Source organism: Danio rerio, chromosome 24 (genome assembly GCF_049306965.1).
Source record: "Danio rerio strain Tuebingen ecotype United States chromosome 24, GRCz12tu, whole genome shotgun sequence".
Classification (NCBI taxonomy): domain Eukaryota; kingdom Metazoa; phylum Chordata; class Actinopteri; order Cypriniformes; family Danionidae; genus Danio; species Danio rerio.
In genome coordinates, this window is record NC_133199.1 from 33299915 (window position 1) to 33312344 (window position 12430).

Genomic DNA, 12430 nt, shown 5'->3' on the forward strand with positions numbered 1-12430 from the left:
AAATAGAAATAAATGTTTATTTTCATTTTTAGTTGATGGTTCACACTGCTGTGGTGACCCTTGATTAATAAAGGGACTAAGCCAAAAATGAATGAATGACAATGCATATGTTCTCACTTCAGAGGAGTTCAGAAATCAATTTTAATTGAATACCCCAGATTTTCACTTGCAATAAATTATATAATTTGTTATTCTAATCAACTTTCATTTTCTGTTGGAAAAAAAAAAAATCTAAATGACAATGACTAGTGTTTGAGGAAACCTCTGGCACTCGAGAACAGGTATTTCAGCCAATAACGAACAAACTATCTCCTAAAAATCATGTGAATTTTTAGTTTTTACTTGCATTCAGGTCAGGGCATTGAGCTGGCCACTCCATTACACTCCACTACATTCCAATGAATATGTTAGGGAAATATATTAAATAGTTTTAATCAAGAGAACAATACAATTATTGTTATTTTATTTTTGCAACACTTCATTAGAATGTAAATGTATTATTTTTCTTTTCCTGCAGATGTCACACTATTAATTTAATGAATATAGCTGCTTAATAAAATTAGTTTTTGTTTAGTTTTTGTTTAATGAGGCGACATTTTATATCTTCATTATATCTAGACTAGCAAAGCTATTTTAACATAATTTTGTGTGTTAAAATTTTATCACCTTGAACATCTCTTTTTGATTCTCTCTGCAGTTGGTTCATTTTCAGTGGGAGTGAGGCTGTGAACAGAGGCGGCACAGAGAGCGGCACCACTCGCCAAGATCCAACACAAAAGCCCTGCTGCTTTGTCCTGCTTGACTGCTAGCACAAGATAAAAAAGATTTTATACTTTTTTTTTTTTTTTTTTTTTTTGTGACTGCTGTGTTTCACTGACCAATCAGACATGCTTTTATTCACAACCAATCTAACAGCATTTAGCTTATATGCGATCAAAAAACAACAACAAGAAGGAAGCATGTGGTTGCATGCTGCTGCTTCATGCTCTGAAAATTGCTTTGCTCCCGAATGTCTGCCCACCACTCACATTTATTTAGGTTGACCTCTATTTGTGGTTAACCTATTATTTCTCAATTTAATACCCACACATTTTGTGGAGCAATGCATACTTTCCTCCAAATCTTGTTCTGTTATTTTTTCATTAGCTTTCACAATCATGCAACATGAGATACAATTGAGAATAAAATTTTATCCATTGTATAATCCATTGAAGTCAAAATCATTCGCCCTCCTGTAAATCTTTTTCTTTTTTTAAAATATTTCCTATATGCTGTTTAACTGCAAGCCTTTTTTTTACAATGTTTTCTGTATTTTTACTTCTGCATAAAGTATTATTTGTTTTATTTTGGCTAGAATAAAAGCTGTTATTTTTTAAACCATTTTAAAGTCAAAATTAGCAATATATATATATATATATATTTTTTTTTTCAATTTCTACAGAACAAACTAATATTATACAATAACTTGCCTAATTAACCTAGTTAAATGTTACTTTAAGCTGAATACTAGTATTTTGAAAAGCAATTGAAAAATTATTTTCATTAAATAAAAACTAGCTCTCTGCAACTCTCACATGGTCGCCCACTGAAGTTAAGCAGGGCTGCGCCCGGTCAGTACCTGGATGGGAGACCACATGGGAAAGCTAGGTTGCTGCCGGAAGTGGTGTTAGTGGGGCCAGCAGGGGACGCCCAACCTGCGGTCTGTGTGGGTCCTAATGCCCCAGTATAGTGACGGGGACGCTATACTGCTCAGTGAGCGCCGTCTTTCGGATAAGACGTTAAACCGAGGTCCTGACTCTCTGTGGTCATTAAAAATCCCAGGATGTCCTTCGAAAAGAGTAGGGGTTTAACCCCGGCATCCTGGCCAAATCTGCCCACTGGCCTCTGTCCATCATGGCCTCCTAACCATCCCCATATTCCAATTGGCTTCATCACTGTCTCCTCTCCACCAATCAGCTGGTGTGCGGTCTTTCGCAAAATAGCTGCCGTCGCGTCATCCAGGTGGATGCTGCACACTGGTGGTGGATGAGGAGATCCCCCACCATTGTGTAAAGCGCTTTGAGTGCCCAGAAAAGCGCTATATAAATGTAAGGAATTGTTATTATTATTATTAAATAGAAATTTGTGGAAAATATAGGGGGCTAATAATTCAACTGTATATACTTTTAACTTGGTCAACTAAGTATGTTACACTTTTCTTATATAAGGATTTCAATCTAAGTTGCTTACAAGAACACTTGATTTGGATTGGTTGATGAACATTAAGGTGTGCAGTTTTTTAGTAGTTCCAGACAAGTTAATTTCACTACACTCAATGACACATTTCACATTTTTGCCACTAAACAACATTGCATAGGGTAATAATGTAATTTATTTAATATATATACACACACACACACACACACACACACACACACACACACACACACAACACACACACACACACAGTTAAAGTCAGAATTATTGGCACCTGTTACATTTTCCCCCAAATTATATTTAAGAGAGCAGGGAAAATTTTGCAGTATGTCTGTAAATCTTTTTACTTCTAGAGAAAGTATTGTTTGTTTTATTTTGGCTAGAATAAGAGCAGTGTTTAGTTTTTTAAACACCATTTTAAGGTCAAAATTATTAGCACCTTTAAGCTATATTGTTTTCGATAGTCTACAGAACAAACCATTGTTATACAATAACTTGCATTTTTACCCTAACCTGCCTAGTTAGACTAATTGAAAAGGCTATTTGCTTCAGGAGTACATTTTACAGCTTTTTCTTTTAATAAATGATTTAATAAATAATTACTTCAAAGCTTGTGCCAGTCTTTTAGCTTATATGACCCATTTTCGAATTCACTTACATTTATTTATTTGTTTGTTTGTTTATTTGTTTATTTATTTGTTTGTTTATTTGTTTGTTTGTTTGTTTATGTATTTTTTTATTCATAAGTTGTGGTCAAAGATGGTTGGGGTAGATTTTTCCCAATTGTTCTGGTTTAATGTTGCTTGTCTTAATTTGCTCTCACTAATAAGTGTTATTTTATTTTAGTCAGCGTGGCTCATGAACTGCATATCAAAAAAACAACAGCCCACATTATTTATTGGAAAAAAAAAACACGCTTATCACATCTCTACTGTGATTATAACACAAAAACAGAATGTAAGTCATATGACAGTCATTGTCTCCTTCATGTTAATGCAATCAGCTAGGAACAAAAGCGGCAAAACGCGAGCTCACATTGACATCTGTTATCTGAGATGAATATGCATGCACACACACTCACTCAGCGGTTTCATGGAGCGGCACAGGACACACACACACACACACACACACATGCCTGTGGCTACTCTGTGATCAAAGAACTCGGCACTTTCTTTAATCACTTCTACATGTATAAGATATTCCGGAAGGATCCCGCTTAGCTTGCGACAGGCTGTGGCGAACGCTTTGCATGTCTGACCCGACTGATCGATAAGTTATTAAAGAACAACCTCTTGGAGGCTCGTCAATTAATTCAGGGCTGTCAGGCTGCGGTCATCCCAGTTGCGCGATTTTCTCCCAGAATCCTCCTGCGGTACCGGACGACCTTACACTCGCTCATCACACACACACACACACACACACACACACACACACACACACACACACACACACACACACGCACACACACACACACACACACACACACAGAGATGCATTAACCTGAAGAAACTAGGAGATTTAATGGGATTTTAACCGTCTAATTTTGTATCAATCAAATCGAGCTGTTCAGTCAGCATCAAAACACTTTTCGTACACAAGCACATGCAAATGCAATATTAAGGTTCATTTAGATGTCTCAATTTGAGTGGGTGTGTTGGGTAATTAGAGGATGGAGATTAAAGGGGATATATCATACAAATCTGACTTTTTTCCATGAGCGAGTGCTGTAATCAAGTTTCATGTGCATCTATCAGCCCAGAAAAGATCAAAAAGGATAAATCGGTAACTTTGTCTAATGCCGAGTTCAGACTGCAGGATTTTTATCAGGTGTTTTTACACTGCATGACTATCTGGGGTAGCATTCCGTCGCTGCTGTGTTCACACTGTAGAATGGATCGGCAACAGGGGGTTTCACACTGCCTGACTTTAGAATAGGAAGAATCGCAGATTACTTTGTCTCTGTCCCCAAACTACATCTCTCACAACCAAGCACATGTGAGAATTGACATACACAATGCAAGGTCACGTAGTTTATCTTTTGTTATTAACTACATAATAAGAAAAGTTTTTTAGTGGGGTAGAAATAAACTAAAATGTACATAGTGGAGTAAAATGTACAACAATTTTTCCTCAACTTTTGTTGTGATATTGCTCAGATGACTTTGGTGCTCCTGCAAAATTTCCACTACTTTTCCCTCTATTTCTTGGGTCCAAATAGACGGAGAAGAAGCGATTTTAACTTCTCAGTCAAAACCTACTTCTCTTTGGCCTATTGAAATAATTTAGTTTTTTTTTTTCTTCTTTCCTTTCTTTTAGACTCAGTGACTATTGTACTGTGAAGTGGACACTGACAAAGGGAGTGAGGATCCTTTTGCAAGTTTTATTAAACAGAATAATCAGGCAAGAAATGGCCAACACAGGAACAAACTGAAGTGCATGGACAATCCAGAATCGTAGTCGAAATAACAGGCGATAGGTCAGAAGGCAGGAAGCAAACAACATAAACAAACAAAACAAAGCAAGGTCTAAACATGGAAGGCAAGGCAAGGAAAAACAACGTCGCAATGTTCACAATCAGTTTACAAGACTCATCCCTGAGTGTCTCAAAGTTATATTTATATTTGTGTGTGTGCGTGCGTGCGTGCGTGTGTGTGTGTGTGTGTGTGCAAACAGTCTATGAGCATCACATCACTTTTGTCAGAAGAGTGTGCAGGCCCTCTTGAAAGCAACAGCTCAATTGCATTTAAAGCTACACACAAAAAAATGCTGTTTTTTTTCCACACTAAAATAGGGGCAAATTTGGCGAGCTGTATTAAATGATCTGTGGGGTATGTTAAGCTGACACTTCATAGACACAATGTAAGGACACCTAATTGATATCTTATAAAACAGGAACATAATGTGTCCTCTTTAAGGAAGCTATTTTGTTTGCTTAGTAGAAGGATGTTTAGTTTGTTACATCAATGTTAAGTGTGTGTGTTCTCTGACAGGAGCTAGGAAGGATAACATCAGAAACATTCCAGGCTGACTTAACGCCTGCCACTTTCATCCAACCTGCAGTAACAAGATCAGCTTCTGCAGCCTCGACTTCACCTTTCCAGACTTTCCAGTCATTTCACTGCACCCAGGAGAAAACATACAGTACAGTACTGTGATTCACACTTTATTTTATTTTTTGCTTCTCATTTAGCCAAATCTATTCCCAGCAATGTTATAAATAATAAAAATAAGATCTCTAGGGGGTAAAAAAGAGAATGCAGGATGGTAAGATAAGTGTGTAAATGGTAATTCGAAAGGACTTGCTTCTTGTGTCATGAAAATGTGTACAGTATATATATATATATATATATATATATATATATATATATATATATATATATATATATATATATACACTTTAAAAAATACACTGTAAAAATATATATGTTAATTAACCAGGTTAGCAGTCTTAACATTTTTTAAAAATTGCTAATAATGTGAAATGTGATTTTTAACAGCAGAATCATCATGTTAAAATGATTTTAGAAGTATTATATGACATTAATAATGCTTCCAGAAAATGTACTTTAAAGACCTATTTTCCATTTAAACACAGTTCACACTAAAAACTAATTATTCCTTACATTTAGCTGGACCCAATACACATCTCCTCATCCACCACTAGTGAGCAGCATCCACCTGGATGACACGACGGCATCCATATTGAACCAGAACACACACCATCTGATGAGGAGACTTGGGCAGAATGCCGGGGTTAAACGGCTACTCTATTTTGAAGGACATCCTGGGACTTTTAACGACCACAGAGAGTAGGAACCTCGGTTTAACGTGAAAGATGTTCATGTGAAAGACAGTGCTCACAGAGCAGTATAGAGTTCCCACCAATATACTGGGCCGTTAGGACCCACACAGACTGCAGAAGTGCACCCTCCTGGTCTCACTAACTAAGCTGCCAGCTATAAATCTAACAACAACTGTATTTGCTAAACGTTTTTTTTTTTCTTTTTTGTCATTTGCTGCTTTAAATATAATAGATTTCAATGTAATATAATGTGTATTTTATGTAGTGCATTTACCATGTATGGCCATACACCCAAAGCGCTTATCAATCATAAAATAGGGGTCTTTCCACATAACCATCATTGTGCAGCATCCACAGGGATGATGTGACAGCAGCCACGGGACAATGACGCCAGTGTGCTCACCCAGCCTGATCTCACGAGAAAACGTAAATATTTTACGTTTTGGCAGTTTAGTGGCTAATTCGTACGAATTCATATGAGTTCAGTCGTAAGAAAATGTACGATTTTAAAAAGGAGGCGTGGCACCTAACCCCACCCCTAAACCCAACCGTCATTGGGGGATACGCAAATCGTACTAAAATGTAGATATTAGATCGTACGAATTAGCCAATAAATGAAAAAGTTACGAATTGCCGTGAGATTGTGTTGGCTAACCACACACACCAGCTATTGATGTAGTGATAGTGAAACAGCCAATTCGGTGTAAGTAGATGATTGAGAGGACATGATCGGTAAGAGCCGATAGACTGAATTTGGCCAAGACACCAGGGATACACCCTACTCTTTACAAGAAGTGCCATGAGATTTTTAACGACCACCGAGAGTGAGGACCATGGTTTAACGTCTAATCTGAAAGACGGAACTCACTGACAGTATAGTGTTCCCTTTACTATACTGGGGCATTAGGACTCACACAGACAGCAGGAGGCAAGGCAGTGGCACAGTAGGTAGCGCTGTCGCCTCACAGCAAGTAGGTCGCTGGTTCGAACCTCGGCTCAGTTGGCATTTCTGTGTGGAGTTTGCATGTTTTCCCTTCCTTCACGTGGGTTTCCTCCGGGTGCTCTGGTTTTCCCCACTGTCTAAAGACATAGACATGCGGTACAGGTGAATTGGGTAGGCTAAATTGTCCGTAGTGTATGAGTGTGTGTGAATGTGTGTGTGGATGTTTCCCAGAGATGGGTTGCAGCTGGAAGGGCATCCGCTGCATTAAAACTTGCTGGATAAGTTGGCGGTTCATTCTGCTGTGGTGACCCCGGATTAATAAAGGGACTAAGCCGACAAGAAAATGAATGAATGACAGACAGCAAGTGGAGCGCCCCCTACTGGCTTCACTAACCCCACTTCCAACAACAACCTAGTGTTCCCTTGTGGTCTCCCATCCAGGTACTGACCTGGTTGGCTTCAGTGAGTAAACATTCTTGGGCTGCATTGTGATATGACTATGAAATCCGGATGACAATGGTCTCAAAATGTTTTTATTATTTATCAGCTGAAAAAAAGTTATTTCAACAATTTTTTTTAAAACTCTGCTGTTATTGTCGATTCTATTTTTATGTAAATTAATAGATTTTTAGCTCATTATATATTATAGTTGACAGACCTCTGGCTCTTTTCTTTTGCACATGATTCTTGTTTACCACACTGTATTAACTGTAGATTCAATCCTTTAGCAAGCACTTTTATGATCAAATGAGACGTGTGCAAACACTATAACATTGTAAATGTTTGATCAATTCATAATGAAAACTTGTCCTCTATTAGCAGCATCTCACAAGCTTGAACATTAGTTTGTGCATGGACTACCTCGGAAATTAGCAATTGGTGTTCAGATTCTTTTTCTACTTCAAGTCTCCCCGTGTTCCTCGGGCACTTTGAGGATCAGACCTGATAGTAGGAGCCCTAGAACAGTGTAGAGCAATCTATCTGAGTCCCGAAATAACAGCTCTGACCGCTGACCCGTTCAAACTGATCAAAAGTCCATGATGTCTCCACCACAAGTGCCATCACTCCGCAGCTACAATAAGACAGGTGGAGAGAAGCTCTCAGTAAGAGGACAATCCCTCATAATCTTTAGATCTCCTTTATTGAGCGTAGAGCCAAGTTTCCACCGTCATGCGTGCTTGACACAGTGTAGTGATTTCTCACTGGATATTTGCCACAATTGCAGCAGCCACATCTGACAGAGATGGAGAGAATATTGTTTAAGGGTGAGAGGGATAGATTTATCGTCCGGCCCGCCATCAGAGCAAAGAGAGATGTGATAGATGGACTAATACTCTTTCTGTCCTCTCTGCTCTTGAGTTGAGGCGTCAGATTCGAATTTGATTCGGTTCCTCGCTGCTGCCAGAGTATTTAAACATCTGAATCAGTGGTGTAGTGTGGTGCTTGGTAAGGTGGGAATATTTTTAAAATTATGCCTCATGTTTAATTAAGGCGAGGCAGTGGCGCAGTAGGTAGTGCTGTCACCTCACAGCAAGAAGGTCGTTGGTTCGAACTTCGGCTCAGTTGGCGTTTCTGTGTGGAGTTTGCATGTTCTCCCTGCCTTTGCGTGGGTTTCCTCCGGGTGATCTGGTTTCCCCCACAGTCCAAAGACATGTATGTGAATTGGGTAGGTTAAATTTTCCGTAGTGTATGAGTGTGTGTGTGGATGTTTCCCAGAGATGGGTTGCGGTTGGAAGGGAAGTTGTCGGTTCATTCCACTGTGGCGACCCCGGATTAATAAAGGGACTAAGGCGACAAGAAAATAAATGAATGAATGAATGTTTAATTAATTTATTTATTCTAAGCAAGGGATAAATGCCTACTGTTATAACATGACCTGATGTAAGATTGTCTTGAGTATTACATTAACCTCAAAATTTGCCAGAATTATAGGTACATTGTCATTTAATGGGAATGTTCATCCAAAACCGTCTGGCTATTGTTCTATCTACTGTTCTATCTTTCTATCTATCATTTTATCTATCGTTCTGTCATTCTATAATTCTATATCATTCCATCTATCTTCTTATCATTCTATCTATCATTCTATCTATTGTTCCATCTAAAATAAAATATTTTGAAGAATGACATTGACTTCTGTAGTAGGAAAAACAAATTATAGGAAAATCAATGGTTACTGGTTTCCACCATTCTTCAAAATATCTTCTATAGTGTTCATCTGAAGGAAGAAACTCTAGGCTTGTGACAAGAGATGATGACAGAATTTTCAATTTTTAAAATAATATTGAATTAAATAATATAGAAGTCACCTAGTTGCAAGTTCTGCAATTAATTCTGGCCCACAAGCCATAGGAAGTAAATAACTAATAATTATGACACAATGAAATTGGAAAACTGTCCTGTCACCTAGAGAGAGATGTAGTCATTTAAATATTTTCTTTTTTTACACTACCTCCTGCAGCAGTTTATTGGTAACCAGCAGTATAGATATAATCAAAAAAGCAGCAAAATTACTAAAGTTAAAAACCTACAAAGCGTGTAACGTTTCGAGCACACCGGCTCTTCATCAGATGGTATTCAACACAGCATGTTGCTCTTTTTATACAATTACTAATCTCCCACATTTCACAACACAAAAACATTAGTAAATTACACAACTTGCATATTCAAAATGAAAATACAAAAACAAATCTTAATTTTATATCCCAAAGAAAAAAACATAACAGAATATAACATAAAAAGCAAAACATTATAGCCAAAAAGACTACCCAAACAACTGATTAAACATCAAGAAAAAAGATGAATATCAAACTTCTCATCTAAACTTCTTGGAGAGGTTTAGACCTATCTAGAGTGATCCAAAAGGCTTTACGTTATAACAGCAATTTATTATGATCTTTATATATATATATATATATATATATATATATATATATATATATATATATATATATATATATATATATATATATATATAAATATATATATATACAGTATATATATATATATATATATATATATATATATATATATATATATATATATATATATATATATATATATATATATATATATATATATAAAATGACAGCAACATAAATAAAAATTATAGACAGAGTGCATTTCAGGACTTGGGCCCTATGACTGGAATTGCTTAGGGCCCTAAAATCACTAAATCTGCCACTGAGTTTCATGATGGCAAATAGCACATCGATGTTCATTTATTCATTTTCTTGTCGGCTTAGTCCCTTTATTAATGCGGGGTCGCCACAGCGTAATGAACCGCCAACTTATCCAGCAAGTTTTTACGCAGCGGATGCTCAGAAACACCAACTGAGCCGAGGTTCGAACCAGTGACTACCTACTGCGCCACTGCCTCGCCCCACATCGATGTTTAGAAATACACATTTTTTAAAGGCCTATTTGTCTAGCTAACGTGACATAAACCACACAGGCATTGCAACATCCCGTTAGCTGTCTTGCATGAACCAACAGCATAGACCATTATTTTAGAGATGTATATATTGAATATTTATTTAGCAAATATTGCCAGTCCTACACAGGCCTAATAGATGAATATAAAAAAAAAAATATATATATATATATATATATATATATATATATATATATATATATATATATATGCATTCCATTTCAGATAGAGATTAGCTCTTTTTTTAAAAAAACATGAAAATAATCAAAGATAAAACAAAATAGCTTGATACAAACTATCTATTTGCTAAATGACATAAATAATGCATCTGAATTCAGGGTTTCTAAATAAGCAGAGAGTGTACTGTACACTGAATACCTGCATATACCAACCATTACACCAATGAACTTTTGGAATTGTATGCATTTTTGAGGATTCTAAAATCAGGCAAATAAGCAGATCAGAGTTACTGTAGAGACAGGGGGAAGAGGAGCAAATAAGAGATCAATTGAGAGGCGAGAACTTTCCAATAAATTGATGCGAATGGGACCGGCACCAGTCCGACACAGAGGGAGCATTGATTGGTCTGTGATGTTCTGATGAGACAGTTAGTGTCTCTTCTGTGCCAAGATCTGGTTCTTTAAAGACCTCCTCTTATAGATTGTTAGCACCAGTATCTACTAAAGAAGTAATAATATACCTGCCTGACATAGTCTATTACTTAACCTAGCCTGTTAATGAACACGATGAGATAACTAATGCAGTTCTGCAGCTGTTCTGTTCCTGTAATTCCTTTATATTCTATTCACATTTTTTGATTTAACAAAAAGTAATGAAGCAGCTTGGTAATGGTATATTTCTCAAATCATCGCTGACACATTTAAAGTTTGTGGATTTATGCCTTATGTTCATATTCATCTCCTTAAAGGGATAGTTTAGGAAAAACTGAAAATGACTTAGAGTCAAGTGGTGAAACCAATGCTAAATGCAAAAGATTTATTTTGAAGAAAATGGTAGCCATTTTTTTTTTTTTTTCTACTAGAAGGCGAATTTTGGAACAAACAGTGAGTAGATTTTGATACACTTTTGTTTTTTGGGTGAACTGCCCCTTTTATTTTCATACTTAAAACGAATTGAAACTACGGGAATGGCAAATTGCTTGGATAATGAAGATTCTTTATTATGTAAGCAGTGTTTTGTTTATGAACGTGAGAAGAGATTCAATGCTTTCTATAACACCTCCATTAACCTGCTGTTCAAAGGTCTGTGTTCCTGTTTTGCTGGGCCAATTGGGGTTGTAGTGTGATAATTATTCTGCCTTGATCCAATGCCAATATTCTCCAGATTTTTCTCTTCATTTACCCACACAAGTGCTGTTGTGATATGAAAGACACGTGTTTTATTTAGCAGACACTGACTTTAAAATATCATATTTTGAACAGAATTGTTCAATGAGTTTATTACTAGGTAATACCTTTACAGTGCATCCAGAAAGTATTCATAGCGCTTCACTTTTTCCACATGTTTTTATGTTACAGCCTTATTTCAAAATTGGATTAAATGAATTTATTTCCTCAAAATTCTACACACAAAATCCCATAATGACAATGTGAAAAAAAGATTTTTTTAAATTGTTACAAATTTGTTAAAAATAAAAAACCCAGAAAAATCACATGTACATAGATATTGACAGCCTTTGCTGCAAAGCTCTAAATTGAGCTCAGGTACATTCTGTTTCTACTTATCATAATTGAGATGTTTCAGCAGCTTAATTGGAGTTCACCTGTGGTAAATTCAGTCGATTGGACATGGTTTGAAAAGGCCTGTCTTTATAAGGTCCCAGGGTTGACAGAGCACAAACCAAGCATAAAGACGAAGGAATTGTCTGTAGACCTCTGAGACAGGATTGTCTTGAGGCACAAGGCTGGGAAAGATTACAGGAAAATTTCTGCTTCTCTGAAAGATGAGCACTGTAGTCTACATCATCCATAAGTGGAAGATATTTGAAACCACCAGGACTCGTCCTAGAGCTGGCCGGCCATCTAAGCTGTGTGAT

At 36.8% G+C, this 12430-nt stretch overlaps 1 long non-coding RNA gene across 2 annotated transcripts in view; it reads left to right on the forward strand.

The window, feature by feature from the left end:
• LOC141380727 (uncharacterized) overlaps window positions 1-1201 on the forward strand; it is a 143058-nt gene extending 141857 nt beyond the window's left edge. For both annotated transcript variants that reach the window (XR_012399456.1, XR_012399455.1), the window contains one exon: window positions 698-1201. This is a non-coding gene — a long non-coding RNA (uncharacterized lncRNA). The remainder of the gene's footprint in view (window positions 1-697) is intronic.
• The last annotated feature ends 11229 nt before the right edge of the window (window positions 1202-12430 follow it).